The following is a 19,663-nucleotide window of genomic DNA, read 5'->3' as shown; positions in this document are numbered from 1 at the left end:
TGGATGGATGGATGGATGGATGGATGGATGGATGGATGGATGGATGGATGGATGGATGGATGGATGGATGGATGGATGGATGGATGGATGGATGGATAGATGGATGGATGGACGGATGGACGGATGGACGGATGGACGGACAGGAATGGATGGACGGACAGGAATGGATGGACGGACAGGAATGGATGGATGGAGGGATGGAGGGAAGGACGGATGGATAATACCATCAGGGAAGGACTGTAGGATTCTGTGGAGTGGCAAATAGGACTTGACCCGGCCATGAGCACTGGCAAAGACAAGTGTCTCCCGGGCTCATCCTCAGCAAGGGAGAGAGGGAATGCTCCCCGTCTGTTCCACTCTCCCGAGACACCCTGGAGCTGTCTCCAGCTCTGGGGTCCCAGCACAGGACAATAGTACTGAACTGAGGGTGGGGTGAGGTTGGACATAGGGAAGAAATGTCAGATCATGAGAGGCTGGCAAAATTACCCAYAGAAGCTGTGGCTGCCCCATCCTGGAGGTGTCCAAGGCCAGATTGGATGGGGTTTGGAGCAACCTGGTCTAGTGGAAGTTGCCCTGCCCACAGCAGGGGGTTGGAATGAGAGGAGCTTTAAGGTCTCTTCCAATCCAAACTGCTCTGTGACTGTATCCCTGCTTCAGGCCAGATCTGCCTGGGGCAGGGGCAGTTCCATTAAGGCTGTAGATGAAGTAGGTAAGCAGAAGATGAATTGGGGGACAAGTTGTGAGTGCTTTCTATGTCCAGAACATGCCCAGACACCTTTCGCCAGATCCCTTGCTTTGCTGGGACTAAACCTGCTTCATCTTCAAAGTCTGCTGAAGTCTGGGCTGTCTCTTGATTTCCCATCCAAGGGAAGCTGGGAGTGGATCAAGGAGCAAAGAGAAGACAGGGGAACAAAGTCAGTCTGAAACACTCACATGTCCTCTCCACTGCTCATCCCAAAGGAGCATCACACAATCCTGAGCCTGCAGCCACAGCACTACTGCAACTCCTGATCTTCAAGGAAATCTGCTCCCTGCCCTGGTGGGACCAGGCACCAGAGAGAAAGTAGCCCCAGAATACCATTGCATAGTGGGAAGTGGAGCTGAGAGGGCACAGAAAGCCGTGTTTGAGGCAGACAGCTCCAATAGGAACCAGCTCCAGCCTCGTTCTTCCAGCAGCACTGGAGCAGCAGCTCTTTGGAGCACACTGGGCTTCCTCCTGGGACACACACCCAAAGGACCTGCTGAGAGGTGAGGTTGTGCTTACTGGAGAGCACAGAGCCAGCTCAGAGGAGTCCAGCTCAGAGGAGTCCAGCCAGCATCCTGGCACCCAGACAGCTCCAAACTGTCTTTTTGGCACAGGACTGTGATACCTCAACAGCATCAGACAAAGGTGAGCAGCTACAGCTTGCCTCCTTGCCCATCTGACACATCTCTCCACCAGAAAATGGTCTGCTAGCAATAATAGAGGCCACTCTCCGAGGAACTCCCAGCAGCCAGAGAGACTGAAAAAATTCACCCAGGCCTCACACCCTGGTGTCCAATGCCACCATCCTGTGCGTACACAGCTAAAATTATGAAGCTGGAGGTCAAGTGCCCATGGAAGTGAACCTCCCCTTCTGTCCTCGTGCAGCTGTAATAGATTCACTTCCAGGTCTGAAATATTTATTGGGTCTCCCGAAGCCTGAAGAGATGAGCTGAGCTGACAGGCTGAGAGACATGACTTGGGATTTGAAGATTTACGTCCCAGAGGCAATTCACTGAGCGAACAGCCTTCGTTACATAACACAGTGCTGGAGAGCAATGGAGCATGGTTGCTGGAGGGATGCGATGCTCAGAGAAGAGGAATGGCAAAGAAGCCCTTCCTGACCATTCCAGGAAAAAAAACAAACATGATTTCCCTCCTTTCCGCCTGGAATGCCACCCCAAAGCCACCTCCTCTGGGATGTGGCCCAGACCAAGGAGGAGCAGCTGCTTCCAGCGCCAGGAGCAACAACAGTCACAGCACTCACTGGGAAGGATTTTAGCAATGGGTTTACCAGGAGCTGTGACTCAAATCTGGAGTATCACAGCAATGGCCCCAACCCAAGGAGGAACACAGCCCCTCAGCTTCTCCAAGCCCACCCCAGTCCCACCATGATGCTGCCCAGCTGGGTGGGGAGACCTACCCAGTGCTCCCGCAGATGGATCTGAGCCTGTCAGAGCCACAGGCTGTCACCTCATTGGCTCAGTGGCAAAACCAGCCAGCTGCCCACCCACTGGGCTCCAAAATAAGCCCAGACAGCAGTGGCAAGGCAGATCCAAGAACAGTCTGTGCAGCCAGAAGAGGGATCAGCGGGAAGAGAGGGATGAGCCCTTCCATGAGACACAGATCCTGCACCTCCACAGCGAGGCAGGTGGGTAAATCCAGGTCTCACACAAATACCTGGACCTCACCTTCTGCAAACAAAGAGCACCAAGGGATTGCATCTACCATTTAAGCACAGCCATTTAAGCAGATTCCAGTGAGATTGTAGCCATGGAGTCCCACTCTTCTATTACTGACCCTGAGAAAGCAGCTATTCACCAGCAGCCACTACACATCTCCATCCATTCCTCCACTCAGTGCTCCAACAACAGTGCCAATCACTGCCCATCCACTTTCCAGACTACCAACCCAGCTCTATCCCAGTCTAAAGCCCCACTTCAAAATCCTCCAGCTCCAGAAAGGACTTGCTGGTGGTGTTTAAGGAGTTTGTATTTCTGATAGAGAAGCTACACCCAGAACAAACCAAGCTGCACAGCACATGTGCCTCCAGACAAGGATGAGAAGTCCTGAAGGAACATTTCACATCATCTTGCAGTGAAGGTTCCACATGATGCTAAAGTAGTTAAGAGATTACCAACAAGTAAATGAGGTGCTGTTCCAGAGAGGACAAGCTGCATCCCAAATCCCTGCAGAGGGCAACATCTTGCCCTGATGGCCATCCCAGGTGTCACACCTCGTCATGTTAAACAGCAAACCCCAGTGAGCACATCCCAAAACCTGCCTCTCACAATCTACATTTTAGTGCCCTTTGGCTCCATTCTCCTCCCATGCCTCATGGGAACTTGCTTCTGGATTTCCAAATTAATCTCAATAAATTCACAGCCCTGGGTTACAAACAGCTTTGCATTTATGAGCAGGTTCTCTGTGGGTTCAGGAACACAGGAGGGTGGGGATGAGGCTGCCAGCACAGACAACCACCTGGAAGAGAAGGTCCAGAGGTGGCCACCAAAATGGTCCAAGGGCTAGGCCAAGGGGCAGTGGGGTCAGATTGGACATGGGGAAGAAATGTCAGACTATGAGTGTGGTGAGGAGCTGGCAAAGGTTGCCCAGAGAGGTGGCTGCCCCATTGYTGGAAGTGTTCTGGGGAGATGGGRCAGGGCTTGGAGCAAGTAGCCCACTGGTGCAAATTAAGGTGTCCCTGCCCATGGCACGGAGGTTGAACTGGATGAACTTTGAAGATCCCTTCCAACCAAAGCACTCCGTGATTCTGAGCCCATACACCTCTGAGCCCTATCACATCTCCTGGACACACCACAATGCTACAAATCACTAATTTCTGATTAATGTGTGGCCTCCTCTCTTCCTGTCCAAACAATTCTTGATATGAAAAATTGAATTCTCTACAATACCAAGGCAAAGTAATGCTGTAAAACAAAAGCAGAAGCATTTCTGATGTCCTGGATGCTTCTGAAAGTCATGGCAACATCATCACATTTTGTTCATTGCAGGTCTCAGACTTTTAAACAGTTATTATGCTTTTAGGCTACAAGTGCCCTTTGCAGCGCCCAAGCGGACCCCGTGCCACTGCAGCAGCCAAGAGCACAGCAGTGACAGCTCTTCCCTAAATACCCCCAAACAGGAACACTGCAACACCTTACACAGCAAGCACAAAGGCCTGGAGGATGACTGAGCAACAACTTGAGACACGTGAATTTCCTTGAGAAAATCCCTTGCTTCCAGGCTTGGCCAAGGAAATTTCAGCTGAGGAGCAGCTGCCAGAAGAGGCAAGCCTGATACAATTTAGGAATGGCCAGTCCTTGCAAGTAATTACAGTATCTACTGATTTGACATAAGGCTGGACGCATAGCAATGTGTATGTGGGCACCCTCCTGGGATCTCTAGGAACAAATGAGAAGTGGATGGGAGGAGGGTAGATGACCAGAAAGAGACCTGATCTCAGTTTTTCAGACAAAGCACTGGGAGCATGAGCAGCGCTCAGCCCACGACAGCAACACCTTTGCCAAAATGAGGGCTGCCCATGGCCCAGAGCCATCCTGCAGGGTCGACCTTGTTGTATTCAGCACCCCTGTGACACCAGCATCACGATGGAGGCGGGCAAAAGAGAGCCACCTGGGCTCACTGCCACACTGAAAGCAGAGCTTGGGCCAGCACAGCTGTTTCAGGGCTGTCCTTCAGGAGGTGAGCCTGGGCAGGGTCCACCCCCACTCCACAGTGCTCAGTCCTGCTTTCCCTACACAGCTCACCTCTCACATCCACAAGCTCCATAGCAAGGGCTTTGCAGATACCAAAGCTGGAAAGCCTCTGCTGACCTCAACACCCCCACAGCTGGTTCCTCTGGCTCTCCTGGGAGAGAACTGCTCCCACCTGGGGAAAGGGGACCTCAGCATTCACAGTTCTAACTCTGCCAGATCCCCCAGACACCAAAATTGGGTGTTACCCAGTTGCCACCTCTCGGGTGCTCAAATCCCTAGCTCCAGCTCCTAGCAGCAAATCTCCTCCCTGGAAGACCAGGCTGAGGAAGAAAGAGGTCCCTTTGACCAGTCAGCAACAAATTGTCCCCAGGACAGAGATGCAAGGTCCTAAGGGCCCACTGCTGGCTCAAAGAGGAACTGTAACGTTTCTGGGCCAAGTAGGTGACATTCAGTCTGTTCCACCCTTTCCCAGGCAGCCCAGGGCAAGACAACAGCCAACCACCACAAAAACACCCAGCTGTTCTTCCCAGCCTCTGCACTGCCTCATCCTTTCAGAAATCCCCCTCTTGCTGGACTCCCACTACCTGTCCAGGTTTTAAAGCCATCAGTCACCAGGCAGGTCCAAGCTTTCCCTCACCATCCAGCCATGGCCACCTGCAGACACAGGGAATTGTGCCTGGCTCCAGCCACCCCATCAGTGCAGCTACGTGCCTGCAGGGCACACAGAGCTTTCAGCTTACTCACTCTCATCAGGGTTGGGTGAGGCGAGAATGGCACTGTGCTTCCTCTTCACTTCCTCCACATTCTCTGAAATTTTATCGATGAATCCTCGAATTTCTTCCACCTGTGGAGTGATACAAGATATATGGTCTGTGACAGACCTGGACTTTTGGAAAGTGAAGGGATTTTTGAACCCTATTCCAAAGTAACCATGATATGTCTGAACCACAGCAACCATCTTCCTGGATAAATATTTTCCAGCTGGAAACTATAGGACCACTGAGGAATCAGATCTTCYCCATCCTACCAGCCAGCTCTGAGTCACAGCAGCAAAATACAGACTGTATGGCCTGTATTCTTTGTGACGCACTGAGAAACTTTTGGGATTTATAGAAATCAGCACCTGATCGATTCCCAGACTCTGCCCCTCTGCAAGAACACTGCTGGGGCTGCACAACCCAGGCTGGTAGCAGCTCAGTCCCCCATGGCTCCTTGCTCCATAAAAAACTCCAGAAAACCCAATCTGATCCTCACCCCTGATTCCAGGGAGGCCACTTTTTCCAAAAGATCCATTCTAGCATTTCCCTGCACTTCTCTACTACAGGGAGACACCAGCATTGTCAAGAAAGGAAACCTCTCCTGTGCTCTCTGCCTGTCAGGCTGCTCACCCTCTAACGCAGTCTTCTTCGGCTCACACCACCCCTTTGCTCATCTTCCTCCACTTGCACATCAGATTTATCCCAGTTCCCACTCCATTGCCTGCACAGATCCATTTTAACACCCCCCACACACATGCCATGCTAAGGGTGTGCTAAAAATCCGCATGCAGATCTTACTGCCACCCACATGCCAGAAGACAACCTCTTGTTTGGGAATGGGAGGCACAAAATTAAATCAATCCCATGCAGAGTCTGCTGCTTTGCAGAAGTGCTCTGGGGGAAGGCCTGAGAGCTGCGTGCGAGGCTCCCCTGCTTCCATCACCTGTGCAATGGCCTCGCTGGGCTCTGGAGGAGCAGAGGGAGCGTGAAAGCATCCATAGGGCAACACAGCCTCAGGTCTGCAGGTTCAGCACTCAGAGCAAAACCCTGAGCATCAGCTGAGCAGCACTAGCCAGGGCAGGCCCCTCAGCTTGTGGCAGCAGGAAGCCTGGGCCATGCACAACCCACCCTGGTGCCAGCAGAAATGTCTGAATCAGCTTCAAAGCTACACTGGAGGAACAATCCTCTCACCTGCTCGAAGAACTCATCCATGAAGCGATCCCGGTCCACGCTGACGGTGACTTCATCATCATCGTCACTGTCCTTTGCCTGCAACAACATTGAGAGAGAAAGGCATCAGAGTGCTTGCTGCAGAGTTTGCTGCTCCTCAGGGGCATCTTCCCCTTCTCCTGTGCTGACCTGCTCCAAGGAGCTGGGGCAAACACCAGCCAGAGTGTGGGACACCCCAGGTGCTGCCACTCCAAGCTCCCAGGGCTCTGAGAGAGCAGAGGACAGCCAGAAGTGAGGGATGGCCAAAACACCACAGCAGCCATTGCACAACCTCCATGGTGAGCACAGGATGCAGCTAAGGACACCCCACATTCATGGAGTGGGAGCTTCAAGGGCACCCTCAGCCCTGTGTGAGCACACCAGCTTTGCAAAGAGCAGGAATGGGAAACACCACAGATTTCACCATGGGAAACACCAGAGATGCTGTGACAGGAAAGCATGAAAGATGCTAAAATGGGAAACATGGGGATGAGAAAACACAAAGAATGTTGATAGGTAACATGAGGAATGCYGCAATGGCAAACACCAGGGATACTCCCATTGGAAAACACCAGGTATGCCACCATGGGATACATAAGGAATGCTGCCACAGGACACACTACAAATGCTGCTGTGGGAAAGTAAAAGGGATGCTGCCATGGGAAAGCACGAGGGATGCTGCCATGGGAAAGCACGAGGGATGCTGTGATGGGAAAACACAAGGGATGCTGCCATGGGAAACACAAGGAATGTTGCCATGGGAGAAAGCATGGGCGATGCCATGATGGGAAAACACGAGGGATGCTGTGGTGGGAAACATGAGGATGCTGCCACAGGAAACACAAGGAATGTTGCCACAGGAAAGCATGAGGGAAGCTGCAATGGGAAACACGAGGGAAGCTGCAGTAGGAAATGAGAAATGCTGCAATGGGAAAACATGAGGAATGTCACAATGGTAAAAACATGGGATGCTGCCACAGGAAAGCACGAGGGATGCTGCCACAGGAAAGCACGAGGGATGCTGCCACAGGAAAGGACAAGGGATGCTGCCATGGGAAAGCATGAGGAATGCTTTGATGGGAAACACAAGGGATGCTGCAATAGGAAAACATAAGGAGTGCTGCAGAGTGCAGGAATGGTGGGAGCAAACAGATACTACAGTAGAACTAGGAAAGTYACAGAGGCAAATGACGGATTGTCCTTGTCTGTAGAAGCATGGAAACATCTCCTATCCCAGCAAGGCAGGGGATGCAAACTCTCAAGGGAAGAAAAAATTACAGTCCTCCACACAAGGAGACATTTAAAAGATTATTAACTAAAACAGCTACATGACAGAGRAAAATGGAAAATTAACAGGGTGGAAAAGTTTCTTCTTACTCCATCTTTACAACAGAGAAGAAGCCAGTGKAATGGAGATTTAAGACAGGACTGTCTCTGCTCATCTCATAATGATCCCACTTTTTGCAAACAGTTACACATCACCCCATGGCCCCTCTGCACTCTGCAGAGAGGTAGCCACTACAGTCTCCGGAGAGATGCCTCTTACATCAAAATAAACCAGATGAAATATCTATCCTACTCCCTAAAATTGTCATTCCACACTACAGTGACTAATTTGAGCAGCATCATACAGAGACTTCAGCTTTCAGCCTTGCCACCGCTTGTGGCACCTTTTGCCTGGGTAACTCACTCAAACACAGTTATCCCATTCATAGATCRGAGAGCTGCCACAATTTGGTGAAAATTTCACCTGACAAGGAAAAGCAGGTATGTTGCTGTTCTTACCCACCACTGTGGGCGCAGAAAACTGTGTCCTAAAGTCTGAAAWTGTGCCCATTTGCAGCACAGCCACTCAGGCCAGGAGCTGTCAGCACAGTGAGGCTGGGGTATGGCCAAAGCTGCCACCCTGGGAACAGGCTGGAACATTTAAATCCCTCCAGGGATGGTGATTCCACCACTGCCCTGCACAGCCTATTCCTGGGTTTGACAACCCCTTCAATGAAGACATTTTGCCTAATATCCAACCTAAAYCTTCCCTGGAGCAATTTGAGGCCATTTCCTCTTGTCCTGTCAYTTGATAACCTGGGAAAAGAGTGTGACCCTCAACTGTCTCCATCCTCYTGTCATGGAGTTGTAGAGAGTAAGAAGGTTCCCTCTGAGCTTCCTTGTCTCCAGCTCTCTCAACTGCTCCTGGTGCTCTACACCCTTCCCCAGCTCCATTCCCTTCTCTGGACATGCTCCAGTCCCTCAATGTCTTCCTTTTCAAGGAGCCCAAAACTGACCCCATTTGAGATGCCTCAGCAGTGCCCAGCCCAGGGGATGGCCACTGCCCTGATCCCACTGGCTACACCAGTGCTGGTACAAGCCAGGGCTGTACAGTTGATCCAGCAGGCACTGCCCTCTGCATCAGGCAGCACCAGCTTCTTCCCTGAAGCCTTTTGCTTTCAGAATTCAGCAGTTTGCTCACACCAGGTCCACGTCACCTCTCCTGCTCCCTTCTCTCATCACAGTACAGCACTGAGAGCCAGAGCACAGCTCAGGCTTCGGGCAGAACTGGACACACAACCACATCCAACACTTGCCGCACCTCCCTGGAGCCAGGGGCAGGATTTGGCTGCAGGCTCCTTTACATCCCTCCTGCACACCGGTGCCACCAGACAGCCCAGTCCTTCCCCCATCCCTGTCATCACTGCTCCAGCCTTGCTCAAATCTGAACACAGTGACAGCTGTCACCTTCCAGTCCCAACTCCAATGCCGACTGTGCCATTCCTTCAGCCGGCAGCAAGCCTAGCTGTAAGCTCAGGTTCACTTGAGGTCAAGAACTGGTTTCAGACCAATGCCCACACATTCTCCATCSCTCCTGGAGCATCCCAGGCACGCCCCCAGCACATGAGCAGGAGRGATCATCATCAAGGAAGTCACAAAGCACCATATCCTAAAGCTAGGAATGCATGGATGGATCTTTGCTACAGAGATATAACTACCATACATGTTCACATTCCACTTTATATATCACACGCGCCTGATTGGTTTGTGCTGTGCTTGATTTTAAGGATCAACAGCCATCCATGAAGGTGGGTGGTACCGAGAGCCCACTGGATGGGCAATTACAACACAGACCCCCACCTACAGCCTCCAGGATCTTGAATCACGCCAATACACATTATGAGTGAGGGAAAATGCACCTGCCAATGCAAATGCCAGCTGGACAGTGTCCYCAGGCCAGGGGATCTTTCTTTCCCCAATCCTGCTAAGCCTCTCCATGTCAGGGGCGAGGACATCTACAGCAGTCCCCACAGATGAAGGACACATGTCCTGGCTGCAGSGCCTGCCACCYCACCATACAGCCACCAGGATGGTCMCCTGCAGGAAGGAGTCAAAGRAAAGGAGGCTAAGAGCACCCCGTGGGGATGGATCAGGGGATTCTGGTGACAAATGGGACATAACCCAGCCATGAGCACAGAAAGACAAATGTCTCCTGGCCTCATCCTCAGTAGTGTGGGCAGCAAGGGCGGGAGTGGATGTTCTCCCTCTGCTCTGATCTCCTGAGACTCCCTGGAGCTGCCTCCAGCTCTGGGGTCRCAGCACAGGACAATGGTCTCCACTGAGGGTGGAGTCAGGCTGGACATGGGGAAGTATTGTAGGTCCATGAGGGTGGTAAGGCCCTGGCACAKRTTGCCTGGAGAAGCTGTGGMTGCCCCATCCCTGGAAGAATTCAAGGCYAGGTTGGACAGGGCTTGGAGCACCCTGGTCTAGTGGAAAGTGTCCCTGCCCACGGCAGGGGSTGGRCCTGTATGGGAAGCASCAGTCAGCCTCTGCAGCCCTACACAGAAAACACACCTTCAACACAACTTACCTACAAGCTTCCAGCTTTTCTTGCCATCATTCTGGCAGGACTAGAGTTTGCCAGAATTTGGAGCCCCTTTTTGAAGCCTGTGAGCAGAGTATTCCCACTGTTAATTTTCAATGCAGGCTTCTACAAGAACCAGGCAGGCCAGAGACTGGCAGCAGAGGAAGACCAGCAGGAGAGCATGGTGCCTGCCAAGATGCTCCTCTCCTTGTCACCTCTTACTTGTCCCTTACAAATCTGAAACAGGCCTGTCTCATCGCYCAAAGGATGGCACATCCCTGCCTTGTCCTATCCATGCTGCCCACAGGACTCTGCCATACTCAGAAACCATACATAGAAGGGGTTTTCTCCCAAAGCCATATACAGGCTTGTCAGGAGCTCTCATTGTTGAGGGCAGCCCACCCCTGGGAGCACAGAGGCTGACGGACAGGCAGAGAGATGTTATTTAGGGCAGGCACTGGACAGGGGCACAGCCAGAAACCCTGTGAAGAGGAAATTACACAGATGGAGCCTGCTGGTCAGGAGGACACGTCACTTGTCACTTCGGGCTGAAGAAGGGCACCATCTGTCCAATCCACTCACTGGAAACACCCTTGGTGCCACGGTGCCTCTGATCCCTGGTGTCAGGTAGACCACTCTGCCCCACCACCCCGACCCCCTGAGCCAGGAAGCAGCAGCCATGTCCGCTAATGGGTGCCTTGGATTGCAGCCAGAGATGCCACTGGGAGAACAGCTCATGGCATGGATCAGCTGCCACCAGCAACTCCCTCCACTCTGGCCCTCACTGCTCCRCCCCAAGCTTGAGGTGTCCCCCCAAGATAAATTCTAGCGCAAAAGTAGGAACAAGACCAAAACTTTCCAAAGGAAAAATAAAGGGTCATCACACAGCCAACAGTGTTTTAACTTCACACATCCCAACTGTGAGCATCCCAGGTTTCCAAAGTCACACGTAAAGCTCCTGTCTCAGTCAAAACTACTTTCGGGTACTCCTCAGCACAAGCAGCAAACAATTCCCCAGCCCAGGAACTCCCAGTGTCGGGCACGCCATCCCAGTGCCCCTCCACTAATGCCCCAGGCACTGTCAGGCAGCACAAGGGACCCGGGGCTTCCAGGCTGTCCCCTCCCCACTTCTTTTGCAAGGTTTTATTTCTCCAGTCCACTGGAGGCCAAGCCTAGGCACCATGTGGGCACCGAGCCAGCAGCTGGGAGAGCTTCACAGGGTCAACAGAGCCTCACAGGGTTCTAAGTCCCTCCACAAGGGCCAAAATCCAAAGAGAAAGCAGAGACAAACTGTGATACCAACCCAAAGAGGAGTAGTGGATGGGAAGACATTCAGAGCCTCAGAGCATCCTGTCTCTGTGCATTTTGCAACCAGCATGTTGATAAATTCATTACTGAGCAAATTACATCCCCGTGGTTCCAGTCCACCCCATTCCCTTCCCAAACACTTTCCAAAAGAGGTAGAGGAGCACAGAACACCTGAAAAGATTTGATACCTGCTCTCCTCCAAACAGCAAAGCTGGCAGGGCAGGTCTTTGTCACCTCAGCAGTGGCCACATGCAGCCTCCAGCTCCTGCCTTCTCCTGTCAGTGCTGCAGATGGATTTCACAACGTCCAGATGTATCCAGGGAACTGGTGCAGGCAGCAGGGGCAGGGCAGGAGAGCAACAGGCTCAGCCAGTGCTGGGCACATCTGAACCCAGGCACATCCTTCTACCAGKCCCTGCAGGCACTGTTTTCCTAGGAAACATCTGCGCCCAAACAGGCAGAGAGCCCTTGCCATGGTGCTGTGGGCCCACGCCACGCTGCCTCCCACCCTACCAGAGACAAAGCAAGCTCACAAAAGCACAAGGGAAGAAAAATGCTGCACCGGCTGCCACCCTCCTTTTAGGGACCACTCAGTGAAGCAAAGAAAGGCCTCATCCCTAAGATGCAGGAGGCTGCTCGCAGGCTTCGCTCCTGGGCTGCATCTGTTTGTTTTTATTTATGGACACCTCCGTGCTGCTCTGCCCAGCCGAAGAGATTCCAGCCATCTGGAATCTTGGCTTGCTTTGTAAAATTATGCCCTTTCTGTACCGAGACCAGAAGACAGCGGAATGCACGGCACAGGCTGCTCCTAGGGATGCCTCTGAGCAGCTGCGGGTCATGTCCGGGATAGTGTCCCCACGCGGAGTGGCACACGAGGCCCCAACRCCCAACAGCAGTCACCTCATTCCCCGTGTCCAAACCCCAAGCCCAGGGCACTGCTGTTTACACCAAGAGCTCCCACGGCAGTTCATTCCAGCATGCAGCTGTGCAAGCAAGGACGAGGTCAGAATAACTCAGCAGCAAGCAGCACTGACATCTCAGCCATCTCACAGAACCTAAAGGACACGTAGGAGAGTGCCCAGATGCCCTGATTCCTGGAAACATCCCAGCCTGGCTCTGTGATGCTTGGCAGCAACAAGGGCAGCTCAGCACAGCCTCACCTGGATAAGGTACAGAGCACCCACCAAAAGAGCCCCTCACCCTGGGGCTGTCYTGACCTCCCCACACTTCAGGGCTTGCTTTAGGCATGTGCCTAAAAAAACAAGCCCTTCAAGCAGGGCAGAAGTCCTGCTTCTGAATGTTTCCAGGGAGGTGGTATTAAGGCTGAGARTAAGGACAGCCAGAGGGTATGCTCCCAGGAGAGCCCTGAAGAGCTAAACCACCCAAGACCATGGTTTACGCTACCTATGGTCTCAGCCATTTTTGCAGACCATGTAGTACAGCTGTGCACCMTGATAAATAGGCCATTCCATGGCACACAGGCCCCAAACTCAGCTGTATCCTATTCCAGTATTAAAATCCAGGTGGCAGTCTGTCACCAGTGGTTTTCTCCAGGGATGAATGTTGGGGCCACTCCTGTCTAATAGCTTGATCAATGATGTGGACAGAGGGATTGAGGGCACCCTCAGCAGAAGACACCAAGTTGGGTGAGATGYTGACCTGCTGGAAGGCAAGAGGGATCTGGACAGGCTGGATCAAYGGGCCAAGGCCAATTCTATGACRYTCAACAAGGCCAAGTGCTGAGTCCCCCAGGCTGGGGGCAGAGTCACTGAAAAGCTAGGAAAGGCCCTGAGGTGCTGGCCAGCAGCAGCTGAAAATGAGCCCAGGTGGGCAAGAGGCCAACAAAACCTGGCTTGTATCAGAAATAAGGTGGCCAGCAGGCTGAGGGCACTGATTGTCCCCCTGTGCTGAACACTACTAAGGCACCATGTTGGGTCACTCACAACAAAAAGATCGTTGAGATGCTGGAGTGTGTCCGAGGAAAGGAATGGAGCTGGGGAASGGTCTGGAGCAGYAGGAGCAGCTGAGGGAGCTGGGGGAGCTCAGCCTAGAGAAGAGGAGGCTCAGGGGAGACATTACTCTCTACAATTCCCTGACAGGAGGATGGAGCCAGGTGGGGGTTGGGCTCTGGTACCAGGGAACAAGGGGCAGGACAAGAGAAAATAACCCCAAGTTGTGCCAGGACAAGTTTAGGTTGGATACTGGGGAAAATTTCTTCATGGAATGGATTGTCCTGCCCTGACACAGGCTGTGCAGGGCAATGGTGGAGTCATCACCCCGGATGGATTTAACAGATGTGTAATTGTGGCACCTGGGGTTAGTGCTGGCCTTGGCAGTGCTGGGGAAACAGCTAGATCTTAGAGGGATTTTCTAACCTAAGCAATTCTACAATTCTAATATTCACAAAAAACAGCCCATACCTTCTCATTAACAACTTCTTTTATGAATAGAAGTCCAAGGCACAGCTGGCTTCAGCACTCAGCAACACCTGCATGAGTCAGGAGGTGTTTTCAATTTCTAACACTAGCAGTGCATGGAATAACATGATTTCCAAGACTTCCGTCTTTAGGTGCTGGTTTGCAATGCTGCAAAGTCATTCTCAGCCTTTGGTACAAAGTCCGAGCCTGTTATCGAGCCGTGGTCACTCAGGCTCAGTTTTAAAAGCAAACAGGTAAAATTCTCTTTAACACTGAAGAAGAAACATCAGAGATGGCACAGGTGCCACGAGTCCTGAAGAGGGCAATGAGCCAATCTCACTGACACCCTCCTGTAGCTCARAAACATGGACCCATTGGAAAAGCACCAGAACCTTACAACCAGTACTTTATAAATTTACAGTCATRGTTAAATAATAATTTGATTAAAAACAGACTCAATCTAAAGTTAATTTCTTAACATCCTCTAAGTGTCATCATCATTGTTACAGCTCCTGTGCAGACCAGACCTTCTTGTGAGCAGCAGAAAGACCTGCAGCCACAGCACTCATCTCTTATCTCCACCTCATTGTGCATTCACCAGGATCTGCACTCAGAGAGGTCTCTGCTGGGATCATCACTGTGCTTTGGTGCCTGCCAATGTCACCAAGCCCTGGTGATGCCCACTAGCGACATTAAGGTCTGTCCCAGGAAACTGTCAGTGAAAAAAGAAGGAAGGCCTCAGGCAGAAAAGGTGACACAAGCAGCACCACAGCTCCYACAGCTGTGGGATCAACAAAATGGCTATCCTTCAAATCCCATTGCCCTATCTACAAACAGGCACTCATGAAATGCATTAATTTAGACGGGACCTTCAAAGATGTTCCAGTCCAAATCCCTGCCATGGGCAGGGACATATTCTACCAAACCAGGTTGCACCCATGGTCCTGAAAGCTCAATGACATTTCTTTGGTGCTCTTATCTAGACCCTGTAAAAGAACCTCATCACCATCCAGGCTAGACACTGATCCTCCCAGACGGCAAAATCCTCTGGAAAACCAAAGCAAATAGTCATTTCATACACAAACCTAAACTCAGACAGAACCTGGATGGAAGACTAACAATGGCAGAGAAAAAGGACAAGTTCATACTGACAAACTTGCAGCACACATCAGCAGAAGTACAGTGGGATGGAAGTGGCCACAGTGACAGCACTCTACTGAAAACTCACAGGACAGCAAGCAGAAGACTTTATTTTTAGTTATTTCCCATGAAAAGAAACCTGGATCTGCAAGTATTCACTAGAATCTGGAAAACCGCATTGTTAACAGAAAGGTCAGTCCCACCATGCAGCAGATTTTGACACTGCACATCCAGGTCTGTTCCCAGACTGGAGTGTATGCTGAAGTGCCAGTGGATGCCTGAGGAGGAGGAGGCAGCGTGGAGGAGGAACCTTCTCCTGTAGAAGGAAYATGCAGGCCTAGGAGCAAATGAACACAATTTGGGCAGGAGGTTTGGAATTCTACAACCAGTCAGGAGCTGGTCTACTGGAAGATGTCCCAACCCATGGCAATAGATTTGGATGATACAGTTCTTTGAAGGATCCTTGGCAACTGAGGGGAAACTTCTTGAGCCCGAGCTCTACATGGCTGCTACAGCCAGAAGGATTTTCTGTTCTCCTCTGGGTGTCCACAAGAAGAGCTTTTGGCCAGCAGATGTCCTGGGCTCCACTCACTACTTCCATCACTCCTGCAAAACGTGATGGAGGAAGAAATATCCCTGCCAGGGCAGAGCAGCTGCATTGCCATGGAAAATTCTCAAGGAGTATCACTGAAAAAAGGTTGAAAGACATTTCAGAACATTTCTCATGTGGGACCTGAGCATCAGAAGATTGTCTGCTGTGTTAGCCCCACCCCTGGAAGTGCTCAAGGCCAGGCCAGACAGGGCTCAGAGCAATCTGGTCTAGCAGAAGGTGTTCCTGCCCATGCAGGGGTGTTGGAACCAGACGATCTTTGAAGGTCCTTTTCAAYCCATTCTGTGACCCCATGACACACCACATGCCACAGCCTGTCCCCTGCTCATAGCCATAAATCAGCTCCCCGATTTGGGAGAAAAAAAGCAGCATCCACATTTCCAACAGCAGCCCTGGTCCTGGCCACTGCATGCAGGGGCACAGGCAGAGGTGCAGACATAGGTGCAAGCAGCCTGTGACACATCGCCCCTGCCCTCTCCCCTTCTTCCAGCTCAGCAAAACTTTCTATTCCTTGTGCTTCCACAGTTGCCTCGTTTCATATTTTTCCTTAGCAAAGACAGCCTCTTTGGCTTTGTGCCTMGTCTGGTCCTGACACAGCATCACTCCATCTCCGCTTCCCATGCTGTCCTCTGCTTGCCCTCCCCTCCCTAAGCATCTCCTCCAGGATCATCCTCTGGATGCCATGGTCCAAGGACACTGAGCAGTCCCCTGAGGCGAGTGTTCTCAGGTCACCAAGAGCCAGGACAATACCACACACTCTGTCTTCCTGGTCTTCCACCCTGGCTCACTCTCCTCCTTTTAGCTAACACACATTAATTTTCCAGAAAAAGCAATTCATCACAGTACTTAGCTTAATGAGCCTTACTGTACATGGTCTGCCTGTAGTGATAATTTTGCGTATTTCCTGAGAAATTTTGTTAACGGGAAGATAYGTGACAAAACAAACATTTGTACAGCTTCCGAGCAGCTCATACACAAAGATGCTGCAAGTAAAACAATGGGAATGAGAATGAACCCTTTTGGCTCYAGCCCTCTCAGACATCCTGCGCACAGCTGACATACCTGTCTGCACTTGTTATCACTCTTATCAGTCTCTGGTGCCCACAGACTGACACCAGGTCTCAGGGGGTCAAGGGTATTCTCGGGTTCATTGGGACCACCAAAATCCCATGCACCAGACCCGCAGCTCCTCAACAGACACCAAGGGACCCTGGGGCTCAGTGTCCCCTCTGAGTGWCCCCCAAAATGTGTCCATCACCCCAGCAGGCCCCTCCTGGGTTGGGGACATGACACACCACCCAGAGCTGACCTAGAGTSTGGGCTTTGCCTGCTGCCATGTTTAAAGCACAGCAAAGGGTTTTCCCAGTTTTTGGCTTGCCCTACCGCAGTGTGTACCTGCTGCTGTGAACAGCATTCCTGGGCACAGGGACACGCACCTCACCTGAGGAGCAAAACACCTCAAACAGGAGCATTGCAGGGCTCAACTACATCACTCTGTCACTTTCTTCCATGCCCAGCTGCCAAGGCCAGCAGATCTCAGGAGTGAGGATTTATCAGCATCTCATCCCTCCCACTCCAGGACCGCAAGGGAGCATGCAAAGCAGCTTCCCTGCCCCAGTGCCTGTGAGACCAGGAATGCTCCGAGGGCAGCCACGGTGTTTGACCTGCCACAGCAGCTCTGCTACTTCCCACCCCCCAAAAAAATCAGCATTTCAATAATGCTGAAACCTGCCAAGCCCAGCCACAGCAGGCAGCTGCGTAGGCTGCGGACGCGCCACACCAAGTGGCACACGTGACAGCCCCACTCCCGACTGGAAGGGACAGAGAAGAGCTGAATTATTTATGTGACCCTTTTGGTTGAACAGAAGAGCTCGAAAGCACTTAGGGCAACGAAGAGGGTTAAGAAAGGGAAAGAAGATGGCATCTAAACAAGTAAATACATTCATCTCCAAGGTCTGTAGGGACTTCTGCAGCCGGGGGGTTGTGGAAAAGATGGAGACAGACAAGACCTGACCTGACCACAGCAACTGCGGTTGACTTCACTTTTGTGCCTCCAGGAGAGAAAGCCTAAGCGGCAACAGTATAGAATTAAGAGGAAGGGATGGAGTGAGGTCTGGCTGTGAGTCTTGGGGCACTGCTACAGATTTCACTGCCACAGGAAGGGAGAGGGTGGATCCACAGAGCGAGACCTGGAGCCAAATTTGCTTCCTCTCTCCTTTTATTTTTAACACACATCTCCCACAACTCCCACTGGCAGGAGGCAGCACTTGGAGCAGGGACTTGGCTGGCAGGAGTGGGGATTCAGCCACCTGAGGAGGACAGTGGCACAGCACAAACACACAAACATCACTAGAGAAATGCACCCACAAACAGCTGCTGGAGATGAGCAGGAGCACAGCAAGAAAGGGCCTCCAAAAAAAATGGGCCCTGTCAATGGCTGGGGCATTGGAACTGGATGGTTCCTTCCAGCCTAAACCAGTCTGTGATCCTATGACACCAGCACATTTCCCTCACTTCCTCCCACTCTCAAAACACCATTCATAATTATTYTACCATTTCGTGTCATATCGTGGAAATCCCAGTATTTCACTTAAACTGAGCTGTCAGCTCTGTGGTAGGATGGAGCACAATGGGACTCTCACAGTCCTGCATGTACACATCATCTCACTGGGGCTGCCGTAGGCAGCGTTGGAGAATAGGACCAGCTCCAGACCCATTCCAGATGGGCAGGAAAGATCACCCAGAGCCACAGTTGTGGCACCTTCAGAGAAGCAGCTGTAAACAAAGCTCTGCTCAGTTTCATACRAGGCATCCTGCATGGCCTGTCCTCAGCTGCTCTCCCCTTCAAGAGGACATGTTCCCTCTCTAAGTTAAATTTCTCGTCCTTGGCTCAGAGCAGGCCTGGGGGCACTACTCCCACAAGGGCACTGAATAAGCTCTAGCAAGTCTGATCTCAACCAGAGCTCAGGTTCAAAAAAAGGGCTGGGATTAGCATTTTSAATTTCAAGTACCGTTTTAAAAATCCCATTAAGACATGGAGCTCTTGTTCTGTACACTAGCGACCACCCTGCATCCTCTCCTCTGCTCCAATACCAGCTCTTTTTTTATTAATCCTTCTTTTTTATCATCCCAGCAGAATTCAGGCACTGTATTAACATGGAAAGAACCAACCCAGGTTCTTAATGAAGCAGCAGAGAGGAAACAAGTTCAAATGTTCTTGACTCTGTGTCCACTGCAGCATCTTGCTCCTCCCTGGCGTCTGCCACCACTGAGGGTGTAAATCCACGTCGCCTCACTCACTGCAGTCCTGCCAGGGGCACCCACTCAGATTCGGGGCATCTGGATGTTCAAAAGTATCATTCCTTCCCCAGGAGGCCCCAAGAAGAATGCTGCACCCTCAGCATGAGGCTGATGAATAAGGAGCAGCAGAAGGAGTGAGGTGAAAACACATTTTATTTTTCTTAAGGCATATTTAAAGGAATGGAGAAATTCTAAAATACTCCACGGCATCACTTCTCAGCCAGCACTGCCTGCCAAGAGGACATTCACGAGGTTTGTTTTTACTATTATTATTTAAAAGCCTATTTTCCAATCCCATTTCACAGCCTGCGCTGGTGGTGGAGACAGAGCCCCATGTTTGGGTGATTTCTACGCAGAGTGGGGAGGCAGCTCTTGGGGGAGCTCCTTCCTTCCCCAGCATCCACAGCCATCCCGGGCATCTCCAGTCACCCCTGCGCATTCAGAGCTGCCCAATCTCCCCAACAGCCACCCCACCATCCCCAACAGCCACCCCCTCAGCCCCTCGCCAGCGTCACCCCAGCTCTATCCTCCTGGTGTTTTTCAGACCAAACCAAACCCCCAGCCAGTGATCCTGGTTAGAGCTCTGATGCCCGATCAGCCCGGACACCCCAGTC

The 19,663-nt window shown here is 51.6% G+C and overlaps 1 long non-coding RNA gene across 1 annotated transcript in view; it reads right to left on the bottom strand.

Moving 5' to 3' along the window:
• Positions 1–5,167: 5,167 nt before the first annotated feature.
• Positions 5,168–19,663, bottom strand: part of LOC130583906 (uncharacterized) — a 15,527-nt gene continuing 1,031 nt past the window's right edge. The window contains exons 2-3 of the long non-coding RNA XR_008966461.1: positions 6,408–6,485; positions 5,168–5,302 (exon numbers count right to left, since the gene is read on the bottom strand). This is a non-coding gene — a long non-coding RNA (uncharacterized LOC130583906). The remainder of the gene's footprint in view (positions 5,303–6,407; positions 6,486–19,663) is intronic.

This window comes from Malurus melanocephalus, unplaced genomic scaffold (assembly GCF_030028575.1).
Source record: "Malurus melanocephalus ecotype Western Australia unplaced genomic scaffold, MMel_1.1 scaffold_639, whole genome shotgun sequence".
In the NCBI taxonomy this organism is placed as follows: domain Eukaryota; kingdom Metazoa; phylum Chordata; class Aves; order Passeriformes; family Maluridae; genus Malurus; species Malurus melanocephalus.
Note: the sequence above shows the minus strand (reverse complement) of the source record. Positions and strands in the feature narration are given on the sequence as shown.